This window comes from Trichoplusia ni, chromosome 20 (assembly GCF_003590095.1).
Source record: "Trichoplusia ni isolate ovarian cell line Hi5 chromosome 20, tn1, whole genome shotgun sequence".
NCBI classification, from domain to species: Eukaryota; Metazoa; Arthropoda; class Insecta; order Lepidoptera; family Noctuidae; genus Trichoplusia; species Trichoplusia ni.
The window spans coordinates 4,201,573-4,225,061 of record NC_039497.1 but is presented as its reverse complement, the minus strand read 5'-3'; the positions used below and the strand labels follow the sequence as shown (position 1 = coordinate 4,225,061).

The following is a 23,489-nucleotide window of genomic DNA, read 5'->3' as shown; positions in this document are numbered from 1 at the left end:
ATATTTTCCTCAATTGCTAAACGTAATAAAGCATTGCTTAAGGTAACATTGCGATTTTGAGCACAACAACCATCGGAATATAAACCACAGGCAACAATTTCCTACTCAAAACCTTTTTTAGATGGTCTTCTAAGCATGAAGCAAAAACAGAGGCTTCAAGCGTACTATTTGACTCATCGAACCAATAGCACATTACTTCCTTAGTTGCTATATTGTATAATATAAAATTATGGACGCATTATTTAGTTTTATAATAAATTGCACTAGCTTGAAGATACGGGGCCAATTTTACCGATTCAACATCCTGTGTGGACACGTGACAAGCTCCGGACTGTGCAATTCCTATGTCAGTATCTTTATTCAGAACATGTTGAGCATATTCTTCACCAGTCATGTTTCCAGTTTTATGACTGCAACAAACGTCGCATTGATCTTTCTTTGGGTGGAATAAGCTCAGATTGAGTTTCAAAAATAATTTGCCAAATAATTTACGGCCAAGGCATTTTCACCCCCTAGATCTCAGTTGTCTTTATATGCGTGATAGAGCTGAGTCATGTTCGCAAAAATTGGTTTTAAATTTTCTCGTGATATTTTAGCACGACAGTAATGCGACGGAAGATCTACTAAAAACTTTTCAACATGTTTGTGTTCTTCAATATTCCCTGGATTCCTGCGATTACTGCTTGAAGTAGACACATCGGGAGGCATAGCACAACCGGTTTTTGTCAACCAATATCTTATAAACCAATCTTTAATTTCAAGAGTGGACGAGAACATTTCTTTGCAGACTTGGCGACGTTCATTATCCATCGTCAAAGCGTAAGTTCGACTATCAGTTCTTTTGGATGATTCTGGATTTTTTGTGATTTTCTTTGGTGCTTTGTTAACGTGAGAAGTTATAAATGATATTCGCTGCTCCCAGTTCAAGTTCTTCCAGAAATTTCCAAACAAATATTTTCGTTGTTGCTCGTTTATGTTGTCACATGTCCTGAGTTTGGATTTCTTGCAAAACGCAGAAGTGCACAGTCCACGCATGCGGCGGCAGAATTGAACTCTCGGCAGGTAGTTTCTAGTCAAAAGAGTTTGCATGCGTCTGCACGATGGTATCTATACCTCTTAAGTACTGAATGAACAGTGGGCTTCGGTATCCCTGTGCGCCGTTGCACCGTTGTCGGGTCTTGTTCTCGTTCCTGCTATTACCTTATTCCCAGAGGTTTCAACAGACTTTCAACAAAATCAGCTTCTCTGAAACTAAAATAGCATTGGTGGAGCGTGTAAATAGCTCCAGGCCAGATGTAGGGATTTGGACTGGTAAAAACGTAAGTAGTTGATGGCGGAGCGGTGCGGTGCGGCAATATATATGATAAATATTATAATTACGTCAAACTACACGGACTCACCAGTCGCAGGAACACGGCATTCCAGTTATTGGAACACTGCACTCCTTGAGGGTCCACTGAAGGTTATTTTCACAAAACAAGAACGAAGTTTGCGGACGCACAATCACGCAGATAAGATCAAAAATTTGACATCTTGAATTTTAACGGCGAAAACGATTGTCTATGATTGGCAATGCAGCGCCTGATGTCAGATGTCAACGCCATCTATCGAGCACAAGGGATGCTGTACAATAATTGTTTCGTAAACAATGTCTTTGTTAATTACTATATCGGAAACTGGGTCTTGGGTATTCGTAGGGAAAACTTCAATTTCAAAATTTCCTAGTTCTTGTGTTCTCACTTTCTAACGAGATATTGGCTACATTCAATGCGGAAGGCTGAGGATACTCGATGGTCACTGTAGCAAATTTGGGTGGTATATACTGCAGATCAAAGAAGTCATTACCAAATTCTTCTACAACTTGAAGATTGTGGATGTCAATGTTTTCAATATCATCCAAGTCTATGTTCTGGTCAAATATTGTGTTTACATTATGCTGGCTACCTTAAATACTTTTTCTGGACTCCCCGAAGTTACGATGATTTATTTGTGTTAAAATAATCTCATATTTAGTAGAAAAATTGCATTCTTTGGTATCAGAAGAAATAGTCTAATCTTTTTGATTCAAATATAAAATAAATAACAGGAATAAAAATTGCATCAAAAACATAAATAGTGAAACAATAAATGCGGAGCTCAAAATAACTCATGCTACTAACCTAGTTTAATTCTTTTTTCATTTTCTTTGCAACTTTGTTTAAGCCGTTTATAATTCGACATCAGTCCTGATTCTTGTAATTAAAATGACCGAAGAATTTCTTTGATTCGAATGACGTCACACAGAAAATAAGTTCTTCTAAGCTGGGTCTCACTTTACAAAGCGATTATGGAAGCTCCACCTGTCCACCTCTTTCTATCTCTATTCCAATAGTGCGCTCTCGCCGAGACTTACATCTGAGAACCCTTGAGCCTGTCAATTACCGCCGATTTGAGATCTCATATTTGTAGTCAAGCGCAGCCTACTTACATGTGACCATAACGTGGATCGTTTCAACGCAGCATTCAACTCGTGAGCTCTCGTATCCGCGTCACGTGTACAGAACTGTAACACCACCCATTAAGTGCTCGTTTCTGAAGAAGTCCTGCAATACTCTGTCCACGATCCCGAGTGCTATTGAATTTAATTTCGATGCTTTCAAATTTGCTTTTCCATTAGCTATTTATTGTACACTCGTCCACTACGATAAGAGAACAATATTTTATAACGTGACTGTTGTCACTGTTACCGTTACCAACCCACGCACAGGCTTTTCAGTGCTCTCTACATCGCTGGAATTTTTAAACATGGTATGACCGGTTTTACCTCCTGGAAGCAATATTGTCGCAATTTCGCTTTTCCTTCTCATCTCTGCTAGAATCACCGTAGTAACAAATGTTTTCCCTGTTCCACCAGAAGCATCCAAAATAAAAACGATTTGTTCTGGTTGACGTCAACCCTCTATTGAAGAAGGTTACGTGCTGATTTTGGATCGTGGACATTACATCGTAATTAGTTTCTGCTGTATGCTCACGATTTCCACGGCCTTGATTTGGTGACGGTTGAAGAGATAGCAGCACATATTCGACCAGTGGTTTGCGTCGATTGAAATAACCACTTCTTGAAGTGAATGTAGGCACTACTTTATCACGCATTCGTTAGTTACTTCGAGTCCGCCTCAAATATCTTAAATCGTATTCTGTCATATGACAGCGATACTTCACCCACAAAGTCACCGGATTTGCGACTTCACAAAACACTAAGGTGACGGCAACAGATGTCGCAAGTGACTGGGGCTATTACTGATGCTAGCTTCCGCGAGGGTGTCATCTCAGTTTAGGTCGCGCTCAAAAAGGTGTCGAGCCGCACTGGCTGCGCGATATTGTCGTCTACTGTCTCAGAAAGACAAAAGACGTTGGGCGCCTCACCGCGTGAAGTAACAATCGTAGATAATAGCATTTGCCATTATTCGTTTGCCCTTTATGCCAAGGCGCCACTTTATCCCTACCCAAGGCGGCATCTTTCAAAATTCCCGTACAACCTCCACGCCGACGTAGATTAAATACACCTCCATGCTTATCGTACGTATAATACGTCAGCACTTGCCATACGTAAGAGTCCTCGCAAACGGGTCAACTTCACAGAGTCGGAAAAATGCCACGAGTGTTGTTAATCGTGGAATTTCCAATCGCTCAGCAGTGTTGTCAGGATCGTAGTAAATGCGCTGGCCGTTCTCTAGGTGATCGTTTAAATGTATGGCCGTGTAATACATTTCATGTATAGAGCCAAACTGCTTCAGATGCGCTGATGTAATGACAAGATCGGGTCTTGGTCATCTTGTCCCGATCACTGTAGCTGAATTTTTTGACGTATTTTCAAATGTAATTAATCGATTCGACACTGATGTGCGTTGAAAACGTCCTCAACAGAACTGGTGAGTACAGAACGATTCACCTGTTTTCGACCTGGAGCGCTCGACCACGCACACTTGTCGATATGAGAGATATAAATTCTCACCAGTAACGGTTACATTGGTTTTCGGGTTGCTTTTGGAGTATTTTCCGCCTTTCTTACACGCGGAACTTTGGGTACGCGGAATTTGAGCCGCCCCAGACGCCACCGGGAGCTGGATCGATATCAAAGTCTGGAATTTCAGCACTTGATCCATCTGGGTGGGCCCGATGTTGCTCCCAACCACAAAAGAAGATGGGCGTGTGGTAAGCCGCGTTTCTGCCATTCCACCGAATACATGTGGCCTCGGCACCGACGAACACTAATGCCTTTGTGTGGAGTTCCATGAGGCACATCAATTTTAAATCGAACATCCTAGAGATAGAGTCATTTCTATCGTACAATACCTATCCTGCAAAGAGCTCAGATGCAATTTCAGGCCATTTAGGGTTTGTCGTGATAGTAATGAAGAGGACTGGGCGACCAAACTTTCGCCCTCAAAATCTTCATCCTCATCCTCAAAATTTTGTAATTTCGAGCATGTGTCGCGGGCTTCCTGTGAAGGTGGAGGGCAAAATTACCATTCTTTCATCGTCTTGAACATTCTCATCAAGTTGCATAGCATCTCTGAGATCGACGTAGTTCTCAATTCTCAGCTTTCTCTGGTTTTAAAAAACCGTTCCTGTTTTCGCATACATGTCAACCAGAAGCCACGTACAGATGCGGTGGATTTAAGAGCCAGTTTATACGAAGCTGGATCAAAAAGCTATAGAACTGCATCGCTGACGTTCTTTTGAGAAAGTCTGTTTGGGGTCTACATTGAAGTGTGCAAAACGGTAGCCATCCTCTCTGTGATGAAATGGAAGGGGTTACTGAAGAGAATTGTAAGCGCATTGGGTCTCGCTGATCCTCTGAACCCAGTCATCGGGACGCGGCTTGCGCTACTCAATCCCTTTCTATTACACTCCTGATCGACTAATAAGACAGCGATCTCATTTGTTGCTGGCGCGTTCCTGGATGGGCTGCAATCGGGTTTATATCTGCGCTGATAACAAAACAAAATTTTTATCATGAATTTAGAATTTTAGGATTTTTTGGGATGTGTCTACCTCGGACGGTAGCTTGTTCATCAAAATAGCTGATTAAATAAATTTATAAAAAAAAATGTACGTCTTTTGGCAGAAAAACGCTGCGTTGTCCGATGGTACACCTGTTCCTACACCTTAAAAGCTGGCATAAACCCCTCTTCAACAACTTGATTGTTAACAAACCAAGTCATCTTGAAAGCTCTGTTGTATGGTATGTCTGAACTAAGGACTTAGGGAGCTCGCTTTTTATGAGGACTCTTAATAGGTCTGTCACAACACAACACAACATTTAATTAGGCTCCCCTTTCCATTTCCACGCTTGGCAGTGAGCACACACGTCACAAGTCCTCAATCCCTCCGTGGGTGGCGTAGTTTGATCTGACATTGTATACGAATGCTCTACATGACATTGTATACGAATGACTTCATTAAGCCATGAATACCAAAGAGGAGTTCTGATAGGGAGGCGTGTGTAGTCTGTAGCCTTTTTTTTTGGTAAGGCGGAGGAATCCTCATGGACACCCACTTCCTCGGGGGAGAAAATGGGTGGTGCCTGACTTTTACTGACTAAACCTGAACCGCCGTGCTACGTCATCCGCGTTTTTGTGTCGGTGTATGGCAATGCGTTGCAATCCTTCATACACCGACCGCGGGCTTCCACCGGCCAGTAATGTGGGCCGGTAAGTCACTTTCTCGTGTTGTGTTTAGGCCGACGTGTAAAGAGCGTCGGCCGCCTCGCCTCATATTGGGACCGCATTCATAGCACCGAATGTGGCCCCCCGCCGTGGGTCCTATACTCGGACGACAGACACCCCCGTGCCGTCGCCCAGAACTCTAGTTAGGGCGGGAGAGCGTGCTCGTGCGCGGCTCTGCGCCGCCCCTCTCGACGTCGGCGTATGGCGGGCGCGCTGGGGTCAGTTTCCCGAACGCGCTCCGCCGCCTCCTTCTGTGACATCACTGTTTCACAGAAGGAGGCCAATGCATCCCACGCCGATCGCTGCAGCGAAGACAACTGACAACTCGGCGACGAGGCTCCGCAAAGACCGGACACGCGGCCAGTGTGTGAAGTGCGGTGTCATCCGCATCACCGCACTGATGACACACTACGTCGCGTGACCGAAGGGAGGTCACGTGACCTCCCTTCGGGCCACCCAACAAGGCACCGTGTCCGATCAGCATCTGCGTGGTACGGTACGTCAAAACACCGTACCGCCTCTCCACCCACTGTTGGAGATGTGGGCGGATTACCTCCACCGTAGCCCGCCCCACCGTCGGAATGGCGAGCCTGGTTTCCAATTTCGGAATGCGACGAGGCCTGTCTGCGCCAGGTCTCACGCTGCCCCGAGACCGGAGCGCAGTGCAGCGGGTGTATAGGTCCGCTAGCACACTCGCATCCAAATCCCAGGGTGGGGTTCCCGCCAAGGCGCACGATGCCTCACGTCCGACGGTGTGGTATGCCCGGACGATCCTGTTGGTAACCACCCGCTGTGCACCAAGCAGAACCGCCCTGTTCCTTGGCGTTAAGCTACCGCACCATATGGGTGCGCTGTACAGGGCCGGTACGTCGGGCCCCCGACGTTCGGCAAGAGCCTTCCGAGAGCGGCTGCGGCAACTTGGAGCCTTGGTGCCAGCCGCTTAAAATGCTCCCGGAAGCTCATCGTGTAGTCTGTAGCCTACTAGCGCCTTATTTTTTCTTGAGCTCGGCCACACCTGACCATTACCAATTAAACGTCCAAAGTAATTTATTTTAGTAACTACGAAAGAAATATTTTTAAATTAACCAAAAAAAAAACTGCATTCGCGACAGTACTTAAAACTTGACGCCACAAATAGAGTCCTTCAGCAATTCCGTTTGACATATACCAACAAAAATTAAACTAAATCCGTTATTTTAAGTTTCGCATTCGTCAGCAACCTTTATTTGAGCATCAGTAATACCTCTGATCGTCAGACAAACCCTTTACAACATTAAGACGCAAAAGAGACTTGCGAGCATATTCGGCGTATGTCGGGAATTCATTTGAATTGTTACACATAACCTCAAATAAAATTGTAGCAACGTCTACATTATGCGATTTTTGTAGCACAGAGAACGAACTTGAAGTAGCACCACGAACGATCATTTGTTACCCAATCGTAAAGCTATGACTTCGCGTCACCACGCAAACATTTTCGTATGCGCCCCAAACAATGCGATCGTCCCATTTATTCAAAATACGAGCACGGTCTACCTCTGAACACCAAACGTCAAAATCGTGTAGATTATCCTAATCTACACGATTTTGACGATTTTCTCAAAATGAGAAATATAAAAATTATGCGATCTCTCTTGAACTAAGCAAGACAAGGCATCAACGAGTTTATCTGTCACGTCCTTATCCTGGTCTTCTTGCAGAGGGAGAGTTTCCTGCCCCCGTGAGCCATGTTCCGCAACAGGCGTAGACTCGCGACACATTGGCGAAGTCGGTAAACGGCTCTCAATAGAATTCAAACGAGCTAATATTCGACCTAAGGCCTGATCACGCGGGGAATCACGGCGGCTATTTGAATTATCACTATGTACTTCTATGACCACTTCGTAGACTACGGGACATGTGGCGATGTTTAGAAGAGGTACGCTCGCGACCACGAGGAACGCTCACGGTGTCCATGCGGAGTGTGATTGCTCCTTTCAGAACAATGCCTACGATTAAGAGATCTACTTTTCAACGTTCGAGAATGATTAGGATACGATCGACGAGAACCCTTTTGTTTTTCACCACCTTTCAAACGTCCGGGCATGTCTCAGAAATAAGCTCACCGATACTCGCAGCACTGTGTAAAATAAAACTTGCAGTAATTAGATGAAATGCAAGCAAATTCTTTACTTTTACTTAAAAAATATGGTGCAAACAGCACAAAGCACGTGGTCTATCCCACTTCTGATCTTAGAAACCAAAAGTGAGGACAGGTTTTAAAAAATAAGGCATGGTTTCGTCACAAACTATTTAACCAAATCAAAACAAAGATAACTTAAAATTAATACGTCAAACTCTAATTACTGCAAAAGAATACGAATGGCAATTATCGAAATTACATTGCTGCTATTCGGAATAAATACAACGAAGGTCACGGCGATGTTCCACCGATGCCAGCTGACAGCGGAGAGAGGGCATTGCTAAGCGCGGTCCGTCTTTTATAGCGCACTGCTTGTCAGATCCCAGGTTTGAAGGAGGTTTCACTTTGAAAAGGAGGTTTAGCTAAAACTTGTTTTTTACGTGAATCGTTGATGTCGGCAACTGTAACATAATTTATTACGAACGGAAATATGTAATTTATATCGACGCCAACGCCATCTAGAAATGGAGATTTTGGCTGATCATCATAATTCAAAGACATTCGTTTATTATTATCTCCTTGCAAACCCTGCCACCCCGCGACACATTTAAAATGTAATCAAAAACGTCTAAAGTCACGTATAATACCTTTAATCCTGTAAAAAAATAAATCCAGGGGCCAAAAATGGACTCTGGATTTCACCACTTATGATTTTTTGTACTCGATTTGGTACCCAAAAAGTGAGGAGGTACAGTGTTCTAATAAGTATATCACAATTTGGTGAAAGAATTAGTTGGAAACCTTTTACTCACGTGCTTGTAAACTTCCTTACAACATAACGATATTTTTGACGGCTTCGGTAATTATAACGCCATCTATATTCAGTATTTAGGTACTAGCTGACCCATACAGCGTAACTTGCTTCCCGTTTAGAGGGCGCTATAATTAATATTTTACTGATCCGGTTTTCATCCTACTTACCTTAAAGTAGTTATCTAAAATAGTTGAATTAAGAGATAATTACCTACAAAACAAGATTCGATCGACCCCAACAATCATTTACTTAGGCGTCAATGAGTTCTTAAGCAGATGTAAACACAGGCCAGTAGCGTAACAGCAATCGCTACGATTTTTGTAGAACCGATTTAACTTGTAAATTCAAACTAACCTAAGTTACTCCTTATTTCATCAGCTACCTGCCGAAGCCTATTTAAAATCGGTCCACCCTTTTCAAAAATTAAGAGCAACGGACAAAATTTTAAGAAATCTCTTTTTGGTCTGAGTTTATATTGATATATTCAGATAAATCTTATTGACAGAAGATTGACTGCACAGATAGCCGAGTGGTCTTTTCGCCAATCTCACTGGGCGCGACTTGTGGCGGGTTCAATCCCCGCGTAGGACAAGTGTGAGTCTTCTCTCTAAGTCTCTCTAAGTATCTAAGGGTATCTTTGTGTATGTCACTTGAATGTCAGTGACCCCTCCGGACCCAAGGATCAAATTCCTTAGAGCGGGAATCGTTTTTATTTTAATCTAAATATTAAGTGCGCAAAGACTACTAGCTTCGTCTAGAATCAGTTTGGCTTTTATAGCAGTCTTGATACCCATATTTCTCAGCAACCTGTCACCTTTAACCATTTTTAATAGCTTTGGGATCTGGTCCATGATGATCATGCTTTCCTATAGATCACCCTTAATTCCTGCCGTAGTGCCAAGAGCTAGTTGGGAAGTCGACATCATTATTTTCAGATCGGGTTTGTAGAGGAACACTTTGCGACTGCGCGGTTTTATTGATTTCTGTACCTTACAGACGGTAATTTGAAATTTCCCTTCAGAGGCCTGTTAGCTCAGTTGGATAGAGCTTCGTACTAGGAGTGCGAAGGTCGTGGGTTCGAGTCCCATACGGGTCCTATTTTTGTTGATTTAGAATTGAAAACTTTTGCGTTTATTCTTTTTGTTTTATTTATATCCGTTTATTAGTAGAATTTTCTAAAAAAAATTTTTGGCGTTGGGACCACTACAGTGGATTGCGATTTCTTTCTCTTCATTATTTCTAGTCAGATTGCGCTGACTAGAAATAATGATACGCTAAAAGTTCGTTTAATTAATCAACTTCATTTCCCAAAGTTCAACATAGGTTGGTGCGTTTTGCCAGTACTACTACCAATGTTATAAATCGTAAAAGTGCAATAGTATTTAAAGAAGACGAAGAAAGAAAGTTGTTTTTTTCTGTTACCCGAAGAAAAAGCTTTGTTGCAAGTAAGTGTCTTGGATAATCAGACTTGTAAAGGATAGCTATGCATTAGGGATATATTCTGAATTTACAGTGCAACAACTAGACGAAGTAAAATTCTCATCTTTATTTAAATAATCTGGTTCATCTGCATAATAATATGTGGGCCTCTTACAACGGGTTGCTATTATATTCCTTGTGAAAGGTCAAATAAATCTCGGTCTGAAGTTCTCCGTTGCAGATTTTTATTGCAACCTTGGTTTAGACTCTTCAATAACAAGGCTGATGTCCACATATAACGGTCTTTGGAGAAAGTTATGGATGGCCGTAGGATACCAGTCACTTATAGAGAACGCATGTATCCGCCAAACTGCCTCAGATCTGCTGATGTATCGACCAGATCTACCTGGTCACCTCGTCCCGATCAGTGCTCTGTAAAGCAAACGTTGCCTGGTCGCCTTTCCTTTCGATCGCCTTTGTTGATGTATTTGCAGATGTATTTTATTGACTCGACACTGGTGCAGGTACACACTGGCACTGGCACTGACACTGGCAAGATTAACCGTATCTGCAGGCGATTGGTGTCGATATGAGGAATACCCATTCTCACCAGTAACGGTTTGTTGGTAAATTTCTTCGCAAAGCCTTTTCAGCATTTTTCGACTTTCACTCACGGAGAACTTGGATTTAAGGCACGACAGGCATGCGATCTTGTCCAAAATGGGATTGATATTGCGTTCTGGAATTTCAGCACTTATGACTTGATCACAATAAAAGATGGGCTTGTAGCAAGCCGCGTTTCTGCCATTCCACCGAATACATGTGGTTAAGGACGCCACCAAATACTACTTACTGCCTTTGTGAGGAATTTTACAAGGCACTTCAACATTAAGTGGAAGACGCGAGAGATCGAGTCATGCCATCTTACGACGTCTGTCCTGGCCACTTAGGATTGGTTGTGATGGTAGTGAAAATCGTCTGGCCGACCAAACTTTCGCACTCAACAAAAACTGGGTGGAGAGCAAAATTCTTACCATCCTTCTAACTTCCTAGCATTCTCATCACGGTGCATGGGAACCCTGAGAGATGGATGTATATTCTGCTCTCAGCTTTCGTTGGTTAGTGATAATAAAAATCAAGCGCAACAATACACATAAACGGACGTCTTTTTGTAGTAATTTGGGGCGCCTGTTTGGGGGTCTACTTTATAGTGGGCAAAATGGTAGCCGTCCTCCCCGTGACAAAATATAACCGAGATGGTATTTAAGGAAGTTTGACCTGTATAGTACACTCGCGAGAATTAATTTCGGATAAAATAAAACTCCGGTGTACTGTACTAAAGCAAGCAGTCTCTCAGCTTTTACTGTCTTGTCAACGTTGTCACTTATACTTCCCGTGTCAACCAAACCATAGCGCGATTCAATTCGATGTCAACGCCATCTATCGCGCACACTGGATGCTTTAGAATAGTTGAATCGTAAGCGCGGTGAGTCTCGCTGATCCTCTGAAGCTGGTCATCATACGAGTACATGCGCATCACGATATTTGTTTAATCGTACTCCTTATCGACTAATAAGACGGTGATCTCATTTGTCGCTGGTGTATTATACCTCTCTGGATGGGCTGCAATCAGTGCTCCTTCTGCGCTGATAACGAATATAAAATTGTTTCACTAGTTTTCAACTAGTTGCGAACATGCGGATTTAGGGTGTGTCTGCCCCGAAAGGTAAACTATGTATCAAAATCGCTGATGAAATAAATTTGTAATAATTTTGGCAGCAGGTGACCGATGCAATAGTATACCTATCCCTGCAGCTTACAAGACACCAAACAAAATCATCTGGAAAACCCTGTTGTAGGTTCGGTATTTCTCAAGAAATGGATGGTCTTTGAATGCTCGCCATTTATAGAGGAATTGACTTGCGAGGTCTTACATTGCATTCAATTGGACTTCATGCGCTGCACAACTCCACCAGGAGCGGGAGCCCTGTTCAAGGCCGGTTGGCCTGAGGGCGCCAAGCTGCTCGGCGGCCGGCACTTCCCCTGCCGACGTACAGGTGTTGGCGACGGCGGCGGGGAGTAGTACTCGTCGCTGGAGCTCGACGCGACTGCAACTGCCGGCGCTGGACCTCGGTCCGGCGGCAGCTGCGAGGCGGAGCTCGGCGACGAGTCCGGGGATGGTGGTCGTGCGGCTCTTCTCCTCGTCAACATGTTATTTATTTATTTTACCATGATTTTTCTTTATGACATATTCCTTATATTGTTTTGTCGAAAGCATGTTTTTTATTTATTTTGTCTTTTTGCCAGTTGTTCGAACGCAAAAATTCTATAACAAATTTATTTTGGTATAGTTTTTCTTAAAGTTTTAAAAAATAAAATTCAATTTTTGGTTGAAAAATCGCGTTTGACAGTTGACGGGTGTTGATAGTTTCATTTTAAAGTAAATTTAATGTTTTTTTTTTTTATTAAACTACCAAATATGTCACCATAACAAGAGTCAATCAAGTAACCACTGAGAAACCTTAAAAGCGCGACTTAATTATTTGTTCCTTAGAGAATATCTGCCTAAGTTATGAATTAGTGAGTTCTCGCCGTTAGTTAGTGATTCTTCACACAGTTTTTTTTATGGCTGGCAAAGGTAACAAGAGTTAGGTAAATTGGAACTTACTGCCAGATGCGTAAAATGTGCATTGTAAGTAATACTTATGATTCGAAACGTGGGAGGTATCTTTTGTTTTAAATATTATGTGAATATGAAATTAAAATCAATCAAGTTTAATTAAAGAATTTATATGCATTTGCATGATTATAAACATAAAGTAAGAAATTCGTACACAAAAAAAGTATTTATACATTTATCACTCCACTACTTCGTCTTCTCCTTCCTCTGTGACGTCTGACTCCTACATTTTATCAATCACGTTTTTGCTTGTCGGCAGAGACTGGTACCACAAGTGGAGCTCTTGTGGGATTACTCCTTTTAGGCACAAATTATTTCTTTCTTTTTTGCCTCTGAAATAGGTAGAATTTCTGAAGAGGTCTATGAGTTCTTCCGTTGTCTGTACATCTATAAGTGCCAGTCTTTTGTTGTTGATGCTTCTAATGAAATAGTAACAAGGGTTGTAACAGAATCATCATGTCCTGAACATGAAGAAGTTGAGACCAAAATAGTCTTCCATGCGTGCAGTATTTCAAATCGCGTGACTATTGTGATCAGACTTAGGGCATTGTTTAGAAAAATTAAAATTTTAAAAATTTTTACTCCATGTTAAGAAGAAGAGCAACTTTATTGCTGTAGAAAAAACTATTACTCAATGAATGTGCAAATTGTAAAGTATAATGAATATGATTATGATCCCAAGATCCTATATTTTTTAAATGTGCAAAGGAAATGAAATCTTGTTTTTTTAGATATATGACCATACCTGTTCAATTTTATCAGTTAAGGCTAAGTATGGAGGTGCAACCCATGATTGTTTTATTTGGGAAAATAGTAACATTAACAGTTATGTACAATCTTTGCACAGGCGTAATGAAGTAGTATGTATGGCTTTTAATATGCAATAATTAATAAAATAAAAGAAATATTCCTACATTGTAACTATCCTTATTTTTTTGACAGGTGACTCTGGTTATCCTCAAAGGCCATGGTTGATGACACCTTATTTGAATCCAGTCCACGGCTCGACAAACTTCTGCAAGAGTTGTTATAGAAAATACTTTTAGGCGACTGGAGAACCGTTGCCGATGTGTGCACAGAGACAGGCCTTATATTATCAGCCCGAAAAATGTGCACAAATTATTATAGCGTGTTGTGTGTTGCATGACATTGCTTTAAAATATAATGTTCCAGATCCAGAAGAAACAGAATGATGGACAACCCCAAGGTCACAGGAAACTATTCAATCAATTTGTATAAGTTTGATTCAATTGTATATTTTTAATAATGATTTTAATTTTAGCAAAAACATGATACAAAGAGCAGGTGTTCGAATATGAAGGTTCCAGTGACCTATTAATGGGCAAAGCATTACGTGACCAATTAGCAAGAAGGCTAAACTCAAATTAGGTTCCAAAATAATGGCAATTCCATTATATATACGGAACTTACCTAAATTAAATTAGTAAAATTGAGTTTTGTATTTGACAAATTACAAAGTATAATATATTAAATAAAAGTTCTTGTACCTTGCTAATTATTTTTTATTTTTCATATTTGTACGAATTATCTTATCCTATTACTTAAAGTTAGCTTTAATGTAGCTGTTTTAGATGGTTTCTTCATGTTACACCTAATGAAAGAAGTACCTGTAACCTTCGATGCTTTATCTAAAAAATTCCTCAGTATGATACTACGATTTAAGACTAATCGTGTCGATATTGTCTTCGATCAATATTTTACACCATCAATCAAAGATTTTGAGCGTTCACGGCGGGATGAATTGATCAGCGAAGTTACAATCGGGCCCAATCAAATTCGTCCACAAAATTTTGTAGCTGAGCTAAAAAATATATATTTTAAAGAAGCTCTTGTTAATTTTTTTATTGACCATTAGGCTGGTAATGAAATGGCTCCGATCATTGAAATTAAAATAATTTATGTGAACTTCAACAAGTGCTATTCATATCGGGTTGAAAGTAATAAAGTTATTAAAAGTGTTGAATACTCTTTGTCTTGCGAAGAACATGAAGAAGAAGATTCTCGAATAATATATCACATTTGCCAAATAGATGTCGATGCTGAAGTTGTGGTACGCTGCTCAGATACAGATATTTTAATAATACTTCTTGGTAACATGGATAATTTGAATGCATCATTAAAACTCTGGATGAATTTGGGTGTTGGAAATCACGAAAGAATTTTAAACGTGAATGAAATATATAAAATTCTAGGGAATTCTTTAGCAAAAGCTCTACCGTGTTTTCATGCACTCACAGGATGTGATTACACCCCAGCTTTTTTCCGGAAAGGTAAACTACGACCATTTAAACTGTTAGAAGAATCAAATCAGTATCAGTTAGCCTGTCAAAATATTACAACAGATGATGAAGATTTGATGGATGAGACATTTAGAATCTTAGAAAAGTTTATTTGTCATATTTACGGAGTTCGTGATTCTTGGAACGTTAATGAAGTTCGGTTCCATCTGTTTTCAAGTACTTACCAGTCTAAAAAATCAGATGATAATTTTGAAAAAAAAGTTCCGTAATTTTGATCCATCAAGTCTACCACCAAGTAAAGCTGAGTTATATCAACACTTACTACGAGTTCGTTACGTCACGAAGTTTTGGAGAAATGCTCATTTAAAACACCCAACAACTCTATCACCTCAAGCTTCTGGCTGGACCATTAATAATGATAAATATGATTTTATCTGGTTTGTTGGGGAGCAATTACCAACATCAGTGACCGATATTATTATAAAAGGTAAAAATTTAAATTAAAATACCAAAAAAATTCATGACCGATAGATAGTAATATTTTTTATTCTATTACAGATAACAGCTTATTACAAAATGATAACAATACAAAGGACGATGATGACAATGATAATGACAGCAGTGATGAAGATGATAATGATGATTATCAAGATGTCTCCGTTTGTTTGTGATAAAATTATGGATTAAAAAATAACTTTCATTCTTATATTGTAACCATCCAAATTTTGGTGCTTTTTCAAACTTAACATTGGTCATTATATCATTTTTGTACGAAAATAAAGTATCATTTATTTAAGGTATTATAGATAAATTCAATAGTTTTAATCCTTTTTTGCTCATTTATTAGACGATTAATTTTCTAAACCAAGCTAAATGATGCTACATCACTTTACACTTTATATCGGCCTGGCAAAAGGTTTAACAACCGATTTAATATCTGGCAAATTATTTCTGAGCTTTGAGATACTTTAATAACATGCTGTAAAAATTTCAACTATACTAAAATAGTTTGAAAAAAAATAATTTCTTAGTTCTAAATTGTCGTTTGGCACAGTTTAAACAACAACAAAAATATCTGGCGATAAAAAGTTTTTGTTGCGAATAGTTTAATAAAGATAAAAATTAAAAAAAAACTTCTTAAAATGATTTGAAATATTAATATTTTACCGACCAGGGGAGTAAGAGAGATGGCATATCTAAAATCTGGCCTACCTGAAATACTTGTTTTTTTGACGTTGCCAGCTCTCGTACTATCAGGGAAATAATGCGAATGCAACCAAATTTTCCAACCTAGAATATCGCATAGCTTCAGCCAGACGACTTATTGGTTGTTTTTCTTCCCGAAAACGTCGCGCTGATGGCGTCAACTACGTCGTAAGAAAAAAAGTTGCTGTTTCTGAAAATTATCAAAAGGTAATTCACATTGTTGCACCGGAAATTCGCGTTTCTAATTGGTGATCACATGCCAAATGATATACCGTCGTATCAAAGATGCCGATATTGCAGCACTAAGGCAAAGTATAAGCGATCCAAGATCAAGTGTAGCAAATGTGGAGTGCCTTTATGCATAACACTATGCTTTTCGAATTTTTATAAAAAAATGTATTTTCTTTTATTTTTGTGTCATTTTCTTATTGGTATTTAATTGTGCGATCTCAATAAAGTTATTATTTAAGATTTATGTTGTATTTTTAGTTTCTTGAAGAAACATAATTACCACTATGTCATTACTCTCAAACAGGTAGAGGGAATATTCTTACCACCAATTAAAAAACTCGCTTTGGGCGAGAAAAGTTATCGTGAGTGGTTTCAAAAGTTTTAAAACAGAGATTTTGATGAGGAAGACAAATAACGTAGTGGAAAACCGAAATCGTACGAAGACACGCAATTTTAAGCATTATTGATGAAAGATTTGCACTCGACGCAGGAGGAAAGCAAAATCTTGTGGCTAATGATGGACAATACCTTGAATAAAACATAATGTACTGTTCTCTCAGAATAAACCTCATTCTTTTTTGTAAAAAACGGAGAAAACTAACTTTTATTGGATGGATTAAATGGTACACAAGATCCATCATAATGTTGACCAACCATAATGTAAATCGGACCATCAGGATACTTTGCAACATTTAAATGATAGTCTATTCCGCAACTAATTTTTACCGACATTATAGACAGAGAACGCACTTTGCGTTAGGAAAGGCGTTAAAGCCTGAACACAACCATACAAATTTAGTTTAGGTTTAGATGAGTACGAGTAGGCACCTTACTTTGTACTACGCACATACAGTATACTGGAATTTTGTCAACATGTCTTATGTATCCCAGCACGTAAGACCGGTGTCACAGGAATCACGCTGCATTGAACAATATCCTACTTATATCAAAAACGCGGAAGTTGTTCGCATGGATGTTTTTTCCTCTTTCACGCCAAAACGACTGAACGTATTTAGACAAAGCTAAGGAAACACAGATAGTTTATAACCAGGATGAACGCGAAAAATAGTTTTTATTCCCGACTTTATTTTCCCTTGGGATCGTTTTAGCATGAGTAGCGAGCAGACCCACGGGCAACAGTTAGTATTGTCGTATCTCTAGTGACACTGGGATGCTTGAGACAAACCGTTCGATGAATCTGTTTTCGTATTTTTATTCTACCACAAAAAACCTTTTCATATTTCTTTAAGCACTTACCCCAGTCTCGCGCTAATCTAAGTCAGACGTCAGCAGTCAAACCACTGAACTGGTTTTGTGGGATATTGTATTGTATTACCAACTATGTAATGTTTTAAATTCAATAAATAATAATAAGTATCATAACATTGCATTGTGACGCAATATACATGTGCATGCAAAACATCTTAATCAGAATCCGGAAAGTCGGTAGGTTTGCAAATAAGGGGAATAATTATGAAATAAGAGTTTTTAAAACTAATTCACCAAAAAAATGTTAATAAGCTTTATCTTATATTGACCTGAATATACTCATTTTTTTACTAACCTTGGCATCCACGCAGGCGCAACACATGCACTATAACATGTCATGTCCCAACAGATGTCAACAGCTGGCTGGTATCTTGGGACGGGGCACAAGCCTACGTTGCATTTGATCGAAATTGATCAAGACATTGTGCCACACCTTACAGCCAGCTTGTCTATATTGCCGAACTAATTTTGGTATTAGTAAAACAAAACCAACATTTTCCGAGTATTTATTAGAAACAGTAAAATAATTTAAAACTAAAATTAGTTAATAAGCTCTATTGTGGTTGACGGCTCTGAGCTCTTTGAAGAGGTAGAGGGACTTGATGTTCTTGGCGTCGGCGGGGCGGATGTTGCGCATCTTGGCCGTCTTGTCGGTGGATGTGACGGCGTCGGCGCTCTTGCGCTCGCCCCAGATGTCGACGACGGAGCGGATCTCCTGGTTGATGTCGGCGTGCAGCACGATGAGCACGGACGACGTGTCCACGCCGCCGCTGCGGATGGCCGCGCTGGCGCCGCACGAGCGGATGGCCAGGTTGTCCACGTGGATGTACTTGATGACGTAGTCGGGGAAGTAGTTCTCGTACACATACACCTGCCCCTCGCTGATGGACACCGGCATGTTCTCCACCACGGCCGAGTCCATGTGCTTCAGGTCGTACTTCCACTCGCCCAGCTCCAGCGGCGCCTTCGTCTTCTCACAGAACATCCTCGCTTCGGCGGTGACGGCCAACAGGATAAGCGGCAACAGGTCCATCGAAGCGCGTTACATTTGCGAGATTGATCCGAAATCGGCGATTTTTTTGCAATCCACACCTGCAGATGACTTCTCAGAACAATGGACTGATAAGCGAGTTGCGTAAAGCTACAACTGCCGCGCCGCGGACTACACTTTTGTTGCGAGGGCACCAATGTGTGCGGGGCCTGTATACGCTGCTTCAACTTATGTAAAACACTACATAACGATTACAAATTTTACTTAAAAAAATCTCTGAAGAAACATACATTTGTACTAGTGCCACAATTTAAAGGTAGTTTCCGATGGAGTGTTCGCTTTTCAAGATTACCTTTTAAAACTAGCCTGTAGCAATATTATGAAGCTACCGATATCCTAAAGTGTGTTCTCGCGTATGCGATCCGTGAATGTAAAATGCACAAAAAGTAAACATCGGCAGGTATTGTCTTTTTTGAGTTTTTGATTGATAAACGGCTGAACAATATGAGGTTGTGTTGGTAATCGGAGTCAGAAAAAGTTTCTTATCAACTATTTTATCTTTTGGTGATTTCACACTGGGCGCTCTTTATCGTCAAAGTTCCATTGTTTGAGTATTGATATGTAATTATACGAGCAGTAAGTAAACTCTCGTCCGCGAATGGGCCATGGACTCATTAGATTTGTTTATTTTTTTATTAGAACTTGTCGCAATATTTCAAGTTGTTTTACTGGACATTTAGTAATTAATTCGACTGATTTGACGTGGCTAAGCTTTAGCTGATAAGTGAATGGATCTAGGTTAAGCTATGCTTGACGCGGTTGGCCCGTAGATGGGTACCATCTTGTCATATCGAGTACCTCCGAGTTTCGGACGGCACGCTATTATTCATACAACTTTGACAGTCGTTAGAGGTAGTCAGAAGCTAGAAAGACTGAGAACCAGTCTAATTAAGGGGTACCGTGTTGCACAGGTGACTGGGTTCAGGAGGTCAGATAGTCAGTCGCTTCATGCAAAGTGAATCATACTTAGCTGAATCCGGTTAGACTGGAAGCCGACCCCAACATAGTTGGAAAGACTATGACGATGATGTGTAGGTAGGTAATGTGGACAATTAGCATTATCTTTTACAACTGAGAGGAATATGTGCGAAAGGTTTAAACAATAAATTAGTTTTACAAAACAAATCTTCAAAGAAAAATAATCTAAACAAAAAATTACCGTTTAATTGTGAGTCGGACACAATTAACACGACACAAGAAGGCTTCTGTACAAATTAGCTAAAGAAAAACAAATCGACTATGTGTCAAATTAATTCGAGTGACCTACAAATGTACAACCCTAACTACGTACTTGCTTTACGTCGGTTTTTATTTTGAGTGAAAACGGCAACGGAAATCATTAAATTCAAATTTTATCTGCGTAGCTTAAAAAATGTGAGCGATGGTGAGCGACAGACGGACAAACAAACAGCGGTCTTCAGTAATTTTGTACTGTTCTTACTCTTTGTATACGGAACCCTAATTCTATTGTTTCTAAAAAAGCCCGAACCACGACAAATCCTAGGATAAACCAACTATTAAAAAGTCTGAGTGCTAGTAGAATTCGCGATATTTAGGATTCGTTCAAATGATTTTAAACTCCATTCAATTTTTTATCATAATCGGACCAGCCGTTTTTATAGTTGTAAATTGCATTGTCTCTGTCATTGGAACTGCCTCAAAATTGATTTTACAAAAAACCAAACGAAACGACAAACAAAAAAGTGAGTGTATAAAAACGTGGGAAAATTTGTAGTCAACAAATTAATGACTGCAGCAACTGTTACTTAAATCGATGTTTATGTTTTATTCTTTATTTTATTGTCATGGCAACATAAAATGCGATATTGCTGTTGCTGTAACAACAATACTATCTAATTAACACGGTGCCTAAGATTCAGCTATCAAAGCAGACAGACTAACGACCCCAACTGTGGACCTTACGGAGGCTTCTCTGCCTCAATCGTAAAATTCTGTTTTTACCCTATAAACGAGAAGACACACACTTGATACACAGTCACACCAAAACAACTAGACAGAAACAGCCATAAACCGAGCAGAGTGGAAGAATGGAAGAGAGATCTTAGCCCTGCAGTGGAACTTACTTAATACTTTATTTTAGGTTTTATGTACCTTATCTTTAATACAAATCACACGAGACCTATTACAGCAGAGCTCCTATGAATCCACAGATAATCTCTATACCAATAAAACTGCGCCATCCCGAATATACGAAATACGCATGAAAACTTTCTGATCAATAAGGAACCGAAAATAGCCGGAAAGGCTACATGAAAGTAAATGCTTGGAAGCTTATGAAATTTAAGAATTTGGTATTTAGTTCGACAGATCGATTTCCAAAAAAATGTCGGTTGCTAAGGTTTTCTTCCAAAGCCTAAACAAAAATAAGGATAAATTAAGTGACGTCACTTATCAGTACACTTTACCGACAAGTGACGCACACTGTTAGATGCACTTTCATTAATTGTATCATCTATGATGCGTTTTAATATCGCAAATCTATATTTATTAAAGTAATTGAAAGAATTTAGATTACCACACGCAAAGAGATATACCAAAACTATCTTTGTATATTTTGTACGTCCTATATCTAAGGATTGTACGCTAGGGTAGGTAAGGACAAAGGCTGTTGGGGTCGGAAACAAATAAAAAAAACACCTTCCAACGGCAGGATTTATTGTAGACTTTATAATGGTCCCTTAATGCAAAAGAAAACGTCGGAATGGTACCTTAAAAATATAATTTACAATAGTTAATAGTTCCAGTTATATTAATATCTAATCGTTTGATAATTGAGCGACACTCGAGTCACAGATCAAAGATGCGACTCTTGCTCTTTGGTGCACAGAATTTACGAGAAATCTAGAATGAAAAGAGTAAAAAAAATAAAAAAAAACATCCCAGAGTAGAGTAACATACGTTAATATATTTTACATAATAATATCACTATTTCATTACACTAATACCACCATACGACGCACGACGTTGAATTTGGGTCGCAATGCACTTCGTACGCGATCAAGTTCCGTAAGAGATTCTCGTATAAATAAAGACCACATTGCCTAACCCTAAGACCATTATATGGCAATATATGTTACTTTTTAATCATATAAATGTGTAAAACTACAAAATTGAACGGTTGCGTGTATGTTCTGTTTAGCCCACACTCGACGACGGCGCAGTACGTCCATACTGAACGATTGCAAGTCGTTTTTAAATCACATTTGAAATAGAACACATAATTTTGTATCTAATAAAATTTCACTAACAAATATTAAGAGCTTTATTTAAAAAAACTAAACTAGATTCAAAATAACAAGAAAAGTAATACTAATAATAATACAACGCTAAGTAAATCGCCAATTACATAAAATAATGAGAATGTGTTCTACCTTCGGTGTGAGAGTACATAATATACATTTCAAGGAGGTCACACGGCTTGCCATATATGAGATTCTTGGTACTTTATTCCTATAATTATGTTTACAATTTTTCCTAGAATTGTGGATGCTGCATTTTGACGGGATCGACTGCTTATCTGATATCTACAATCTATGGGATACTATGCTACGCAGTAACACAGAACAGTAAAGATTTAAAAACAACCATAAGGAATTTGAAAAAAAATCTATATAAAATACATTACATGGCCAAAACATTACTGGTATTAAAATTATAAATGAAATAAAGTACCAATGACAGACTGACAGCTATTGAGTGACACTTATTAGTCGGTAAGAGATTCATTAGTTTTGTACATTTTACGAGTCGCTTCAACAAGTAGCATGGGGCCAAGTATGATGGCAATGCTCGACCTGTGACGTCACTCGTCATGAATTGCAAATAATGTTATTTTTCGACTTTTATGTTGTGCTTTTATAGCCAAATAATAATTTAGTCTCAGTCAATTAGGATAACAATATAAAAGTGAAGTAAAACTGCTTTGCTTTTTAACGAGATGGCAATTAAATTGTATTATTACACAATTTAAGATTTTGATTGATTTATTTATAAACTATCTATAGACAAAATCAAAAATATAAAAAAAGCCGTAACGTACTTCCGTTGCAAACTATTGAAAAATTTAAGCAGTATAACTAATGTACAGAATATAAGTATTTATTGATGTGATACATTTTCTCCATGACAAGATCAGTCCACAGCGAGCAGTTCGACCGTAGCGAGCGACGTTATTTACGAAAACAAGCTTTTGTAAGATAAATAAATTACAAACAAATCTCTTATTGCTGACAAGTTGCAGTTGTTGGAGATACAAACTAACTGTTGAGTACCTGCTATTGTTACGGCGACTTCGCACGCGAATCATAGGACATAGATTTTAGACTGTTATCTATACATCTATACTAATATTATAAAGAGGAAAGATTTGTTTGTTTGACACGAATAGGCTTCGAAACTACTGATCCGATTTGAAAAATTATTTCACTATTGAGAAGCTACATTTTCCCCGCTGAACATCCCTACTGATATAATATATATTATGTATTTATATATATATAACATTATAAATGCGAAAGTAACTCTGTCTGTCTGTTACGCTTTCACGTCTAAACCACTGAATCGATTTTAATGAAATTTGGTACAGAGAAGTTGACCTTGAGAAAGAACAGGATAGTTTTTATTCCAGACTTTTGTAGATTTCTCTTGGAAACGCGATATAACCGACCTCGACGCGGGCGAAAAGCTAGTAGGCTATAATTTATT

The 23,489-nt window shown here is 39.4% G+C and overlaps 1 non-coding gene across 1 annotated transcript; it reads left to right on the top strand.

Moving 5' to 3' along the window:
• The first annotated feature begins 9,669 nt into the window (after nucleotides 1–9,669).
• On the top strand, nucleotides 9,670–9,743 carry Trnap-agg. The gene has a single exon. It is a non-coding gene; the product is annotated as a tRNA-Pro (tRNA).
• The last annotated feature ends 13,746 nt before the right edge of the window (nucleotides 9,744–23,489 follow it).